At 44.7% G+C, this 6,323-nt stretch overlaps 1 non-coding gene across 1 annotated transcript; it reads right to left on the bottom strand.

Annotated features, from left to right (window-relative positions):
• Nucleotides 1-1,053: 1,053 nt before the first annotated feature.
• On the bottom strand, nucleotides 1,054-1,126 carry TRNAC-ACA. The gene has a single exon. It is a non-coding gene; the product is annotated as a tRNA-Cys (tRNA).
• Between the last annotated feature and the right edge of the window lie 5,197 nt (nucleotides 1,127-6,323).

The following is a 6,323-nucleotide window of genomic DNA, read 5'->3' as shown; positions in this document are numbered from 1 at the left end:
AAGCACTTTGAAAATGACCAACCCAGTGAAGGGTGAGGCCTGCCATCTGCCAGGCACATGTAGATCAAGAATCTTTAGCGAGAAAAGGCTCTTTAACATGAGGAATACTTTGGTGTCATTTAGCACCAAGTTAGTTAGATGATGTGATGTAAATCACAAGCCAGGGCTAAAGTTACTCAGTGGTCTTTTGAGCCCTACTTTTCTTCTTTCCTAAACAAACCCAGTTCTTTGCCCAACATCTGCACTGTGACACCCAACCCAGTCACAGCCCTGTCTCCATTTTCACTTGCTGAAATTTTCTAAGGCCTGTGTGTGCTACCAGAGCATCCCGTACTTCTGCCAGCAAAGCACTTACAACCATTTAAATTGTGTGTGTGACTGGATAATTGATCAGAGCCTCCCTGGGAAGCTATTAGATGTTCATTGCTTCAGAGGAGCAGTGTAGAGAGCAGAAAGCGAAAGGCTTCTTCAACATCTTGGAAGTAGAAGGGCTTCCCCTTATAGTGAAATTTGCTGTTGTAGTCACCAAAACCCATTTCGTTTTTCTCTTGGACACAATAGCCAGATGATGTTTTTCGGACTCCACTGGAGTCAGGTGAGACCATGACTAAATCTGACTTATGGAATATTGATGAAAACAACCCGGGCCTCTTCCATACCTGGCCCTAAGAAACCTCCCTAGCAGTCCCATCTCCATCTCTCTTCCTCTGCTGGCTGCATGCAGAGGACCCTAAGGACCCAGAGGATGGTGGAGCCATGAAAGGGAAGGAGAATAGTTCCCTAAATCACCACGTGGGAGATCCGCGGCTGCACACTTCCAGTGAACTGTCTAATGAGGATGGAGGATGAGCCGGGGGACAGAAAGACCTGATACAAACAGGTGGAACCTGAAAACGAACGTGGAGACCAGGTTGGTAAAAGTGAAAGTGAAGTTGCTCACTCGTGTCTGACTCTTTGTGACCCCATGGACTGTAGCCCACCAGGCTCCTCCATCCATGGAAGTTTCCAGGTGAGAGTACTGGAGTAGGTTGCCATTTCCTTCTCCACGGGATCTTCCCAACCCAGGGATTGAACCCGGGTCTCCTGCATTGTAGGCAGATGCTTTTACCGTCTGAGCCACCAGGGAAGGTTGGTACGAGAACTCTGCCAAAGGAACATGTACAGAGTGAATCTGGAGTCCCCGAACACCATGCAGCCCAGCTCAGGCACAGGATACAGGATTGTGGGACAGAGGCCATAATGAATGAGCGGCCTGATCAGTCCTCATCTCCTTCCCACTGTATTTTCCCCTCTTACCACTGTGTTCCCTTGCAACTTGGTGTCCACTGAAACCAGTTCCTAGAAGCTGCTTCCTCCCCTCCTGCACCCTTCTCTTTTGAGGGGTCAGCTTGTCTCCTTTCAATGAAACCTTTCTCTGCTTCCTGTCATCTTTGATCTTCTTTTAGTCAGGACCTCACAGTGGAAACAGTGAGATAAAAGTTAAGTGATTGTTAGCAGTATTTCTACAACTAAATTACAAGTGTGAGAACTTTGGCTATGAGGTTTTATCTTTTTAAAAAACTCACCTAGAGTGGCTGGACAATGCTGGTACATGGTAAGCCCTCAACAAACATCTCCAGGTGGTCGGTCAGGGCCGCCTATGTGTCTCTACAACAGAGGGACTTTACCAAATGGCACGTTTACTAGTTTGGGGTTTCCTTATCAGGCACTTTGAAAATGACCACCGCTTGTCATTGGTGACTGCAGAGGCTGACTCCAAGCATCAGATGGAATGCTGGATGTCTCAGCAGATGCAAGCGGGCAGGTAATCGCAGGTGACCTCAAGGACAGAGTTGCCCTTCCTAACCCCTCCCTAGCAACTCTTCAACACTTTATAAGACCCACCTCCAAAATTATATGCAAGCTGTGGAAAGAGGAGGCCTCGAATGGGCTGAGATGATGATTCTGCTACTCTGGGGGAGTGGGAGCTTAAAACAGAAAGTAGGTTAGGTTGTAGATTAAGATTCAGAAATGTGTATAGTTAAAAATTTTTTTAATTGAAGTATAGTTCATGTAATCTCTGCTGTATGACAAAGTAGCTCAATTATACACATATAGACATTCTTTTTTTATGTTCTTTTCCATTATGGTTTATCACAGGATATTGAATATAGTTCCCCATGCTATAAGTAGGTCCCTGTTTATCCATCCTATATACAATAGTTTACACCTGGTAATCCTAAACTCCCAGTCCTTCCCTCCTCCACCCCCTTCCTCTTGGCAACCACAGGTCTGTTCTCTAAGTCTGTGAGTCTATTTCTGTTTCCTGGATAGGTTCATTTGTGCCATATTTTAGATTCCAGACATAAGTGATATCATATGGTATTTGTCTTTCTCTTTCTGACTTACTTTACTCTGTATGATAATCTCTAGTTGCATCCATGTTGCTGCAAATTGCATTATTTTATTCTTTTTTAATATCTGAGTAGTATTCCATTGTATATACGTACCACAACCTCTTTATCCATTCATCCGTCAATATACATTTAGGTTGTTTCCATGTTTTGGCTATTGTGAATAATGCTATGAACATAGGGATGCACGTATCTTTTTGAATGATAGTTTTGTCTGGGTATATGCCCAGAAGTTGGATTGCTGGATCATGTGGTAATTCTATTTTTAGTTTTTTTAGGAACGTCCACACTGTTACCTACAGTGGCTGCACTAACTTATATTCCCACCAACAGTGTAGGAGACTTCTCTTTTCTCCACACCCTCTCCCACATTTGTTATTTGTCGACTGTTTAATGATGGCCATTCTGACTTGTGGGAGGTGGTATCTCACTGTCATTTTGATTTGCAAAACAAGTATGTGTTTTTCACCACCAAGGATGAGGACTGAGATTCATCCCGGCTCCCTCATTTGCGTGCCTGTCTTTCTTGCTGTCCCGGGAGCTCTGAGAGTCAGGGCCTGTCTGGCTCACCAGGGTGTCTCCAGTGCCCAGCACATGGTAGATGCTTAATGACTATTTATGAATATGTGAACAAATGAACAGTCTGTGGGTGAGAGAGTGGTCCCATTCCAGTTTATTAATGAGGGCTGTGGGAAATAACTTCACATCAGCAAAAGCAGAGAATCAGGTTGAGAGAGCCTTCTGGGGGCGGATTTTGTTGTTTCCTTTGAAAGGTCAAAGGGTTTCCCTGGTGGCTCAGAGGGTAAAGAATCTGTCTGCAATGTGGGAGACCTGGGTTCGATCTCTGGGTTGGGAAGATCCCCTGGAGAATGGAAAGGCTACCCACTCCAGTATTCTGGCCTAGCGAATTCCATGGACTATACAGTCCATGGGGTCACAAAGAGTCAGACTCAACCAAATGACTTTGACTTTCACTTTTCTTTGAAAGGTCAAAAAGCTAACTGTCACTGAATCTATTTCCTGGGAGACAAGGTTAGCTCCTGGAGCCTTAAAATACAAATGACCAAATGACAGAACACTGTCATCTTTGTGGAGGCTTCCTTTAATTCATGTTTAACTCTTAGGGTGCTGAGTTCAGAAGACATTAAGCAGATGCAGTGGCAGGCTTCCACTGTGATATTGGCTTTTACAAAAAAAAAACCCAAAAAACAAGCTTATCCATTTTACTTACTGTCTCTCCATAACTCTGATTTCAATCATAATGATCACAAGAAAGTATCTATAGTACTTTTATATGAGCTGGGAATACTACTTTTGATAATGATTTGAGAGTGGTTATTTTTGAAGTATAGTGGTCTAAGATAGTTTCAATACTGGGTTTTCATTTTACATGATAATTATAATCATGACAATAATTATTAACATTGTTATGGTGTGGACCACTTATTCAGTGCTTGGCACTAGTGGTAAAGAACCCGCCTGCCAATGCAGGAAACATAAGAGACGTGGGTTCGATCCCTGGGTTGGGAAGATCCCCTGGAGAAGGGCATGGTAACCCACTCCAGTATTCTTGCCTGGAGAATCCCATGGACAGAGGAGCCTGGTGGGCTACAGTCCATGGGGTCACAAAGAGTGGGACACGACTGAGTGACTTAGCACACATGCACACAGCCTTAAGCCAAGGAACGCCAAGGGTGGTCAGTAGTCACCAGAAGCTTGGAGAGAGTCACAGAGCAGGTTTCCCCTCAGAGTTTCCAGAAGCAACTAACCCTGTAACACCTTGACTGCAGATTTCTGGCCTCTAGGCTTTGAGAGGATACATTTCTGTTGCTTTAAGCTACCCAATTTGTTTGCTTCTTTCTTTCTTTGTTTTGGCCACGTGGCATGTGGGGTCTTAGACATGGCATGTGGGGTCGTACGTCCCTGACCAAGGATCAAACGCAAACCCCCTGCATTGAGCCACCAGAGAAGTCCCTAAGCCACCCAATTTGTGATCGTTTGTTACAGCAACCCTAGAAAACTAAAACAGGAATGGAGCCACACAAGAGCGCTGGCCTGTGCTGGGAGGTTCTGGGAGCTGACAGGCACAGCAGCTGTGTTCTGATTCCTTAAAATGTTGTTGGTCATTTGCCTGTTTGCTCCCCCTCCTCCCCGACCTTTTGTGCTCTCTGTGGAAGGGGGCGCAGAGACTGTAAAAAGTACCTGTGCAGATTCCCTCTCCAAGTAGTGCCTAATTAGTTTTGGCCAGTCAGTATCAGTATCAGTTCAGTCGCTCAGTCATGTCCGACTCTTTGCAGCTCCGTGGACTGCAGCATGCCAGGATTCCCTGTCCATCACCAACTCCTGGAGCATGCTCAAACTCACATCCGAGTCGATGATGCCGTCCAACCATGTCATCCTCTGTCATCCCCTTCTCCTCCTGCCTTCAGTCATCGGGTGTTAAAAAAAAAAAATTCAACCGAGGAAATTCTAAAGATCTTATTGGTTTTATGCAGCTGTTCATGAATCAGGCATCATTACATTTAGCAGAAAGAAAAGAACTGTGGGGAACTGTACAAAATGAAAGACTTCTATGGGCAAAGTGAAGCAACAACAAGGAAGTTATACTATGAAGAAGTGGATTGGTTGTAGCAAGGTCACTTTCCTTTAGGGGAAGGCAGGGGTCCATCTGTCACCAGATGACCTCACTAGTGCTGATCAGATGATACCTGATTGACTAGTTTATGATTTTATTTCTGGAAGAACCAAAACTGTAAGTCTTAAGTTTCAGTTTGGTGTCATAGGACTTAGCATAAGTGACTTCATTTGGAGACTACTGTCTCTCTTTTAACACGAACAGTGTCAGGAGACTGGCAAGGCAGAGATAGGGAATAACTGAGTTCCATCCACCTTCTTTTCATACTGTTGAAAAGGTCCATTTAGTCTGAGCTATGGTTCTTCCAGTAGTCATGTACGAATGTGAGAGTTGGACCACAGAGAAGGCTGAGTATCAAAGAATTAATGCTTTCGAACTGTGGTGCTGGAGAAGTCTCTTGAGAGTCCCTTGGACAGCAAGGAGAACAAACCAGTCAATCCTAAAGGAAATCAACCTTGAATGTTCATTGGAAGGACTGATGCTGAAGCTGCAATACTTTGGCCACCTGATGCAAAGAACTGACTCATTGGAAAAGACCCTGATGCTGGGAAAGATTGAAGACAGGAAGAGAAGGGGATAACAGAGGATGAGATGGTTGGATGGCATTATTGACTCAATGGACATGAGTTTAAGCAAACTTTGAGAGATAGTGAAGGACAGGGAAGCCTGGCATGGTGCAGTCCATGGGGTCACAAAGAGTTGGACACAACTAAAGTGACTTAGCACACACGCATGCACGCACACAGTCTTTTTTTGTCTTTCCAGTCCTTCCAACACTGTTGCAACCAACACCTGTATTGAATTTCCTCTGTTTGAAATGTCAAGAGAAATTTGGGGTTCTTTCCCTAACTGAACCTGACTGGTACTCTTTACTTCCAACTATGGCAGAGAATGGTGTCCCCCAGCAGACAGTTCTGCCGAGCTATTCTAGGAAACATTCCTAAAGTCCCCATTGAAAGATTCTCCTTCAGCCCTTCTTCTCAGTTATACAGGAGATACCAAATTTCCTACACCCCAACTTTCCGCTTAGATGAGCCACAGTGATTCCTATTCTCTGCAACTAAACCAACCCTGACTGAAATGACAGGATTCTGGGATTCAAAGACTTGGTCATCTTTCTACTGCTCTGTCTCTAAAACATCTGTGCAACCGTCTCACTGGCTGAGCATCAGACTGTGGAGCCACACATACATTCTGGTGACCAGAAATCCAGAATCTAAGAGAGCCTGCTAACTGCTGGTGAGGATACAGGGCAGACAGGTCTGGGGGTTTACGGGCCTCACTTTGTTGGGTAT

This window comes from Cervus elaphus, chromosome 28, assembly GCF_910594005.1.
Source record: "Cervus elaphus chromosome 28, mCerEla1.1, whole genome shotgun sequence".
In the NCBI taxonomy this organism is placed as follows: domain Eukaryota; kingdom Metazoa; phylum Chordata; class Mammalia; order Artiodactyla; family Cervidae; genus Cervus; species Cervus elaphus.
Note: the sequence above shows the minus strand (reverse complement) of the source record. Positions and strands in the feature narration are given on the sequence as shown.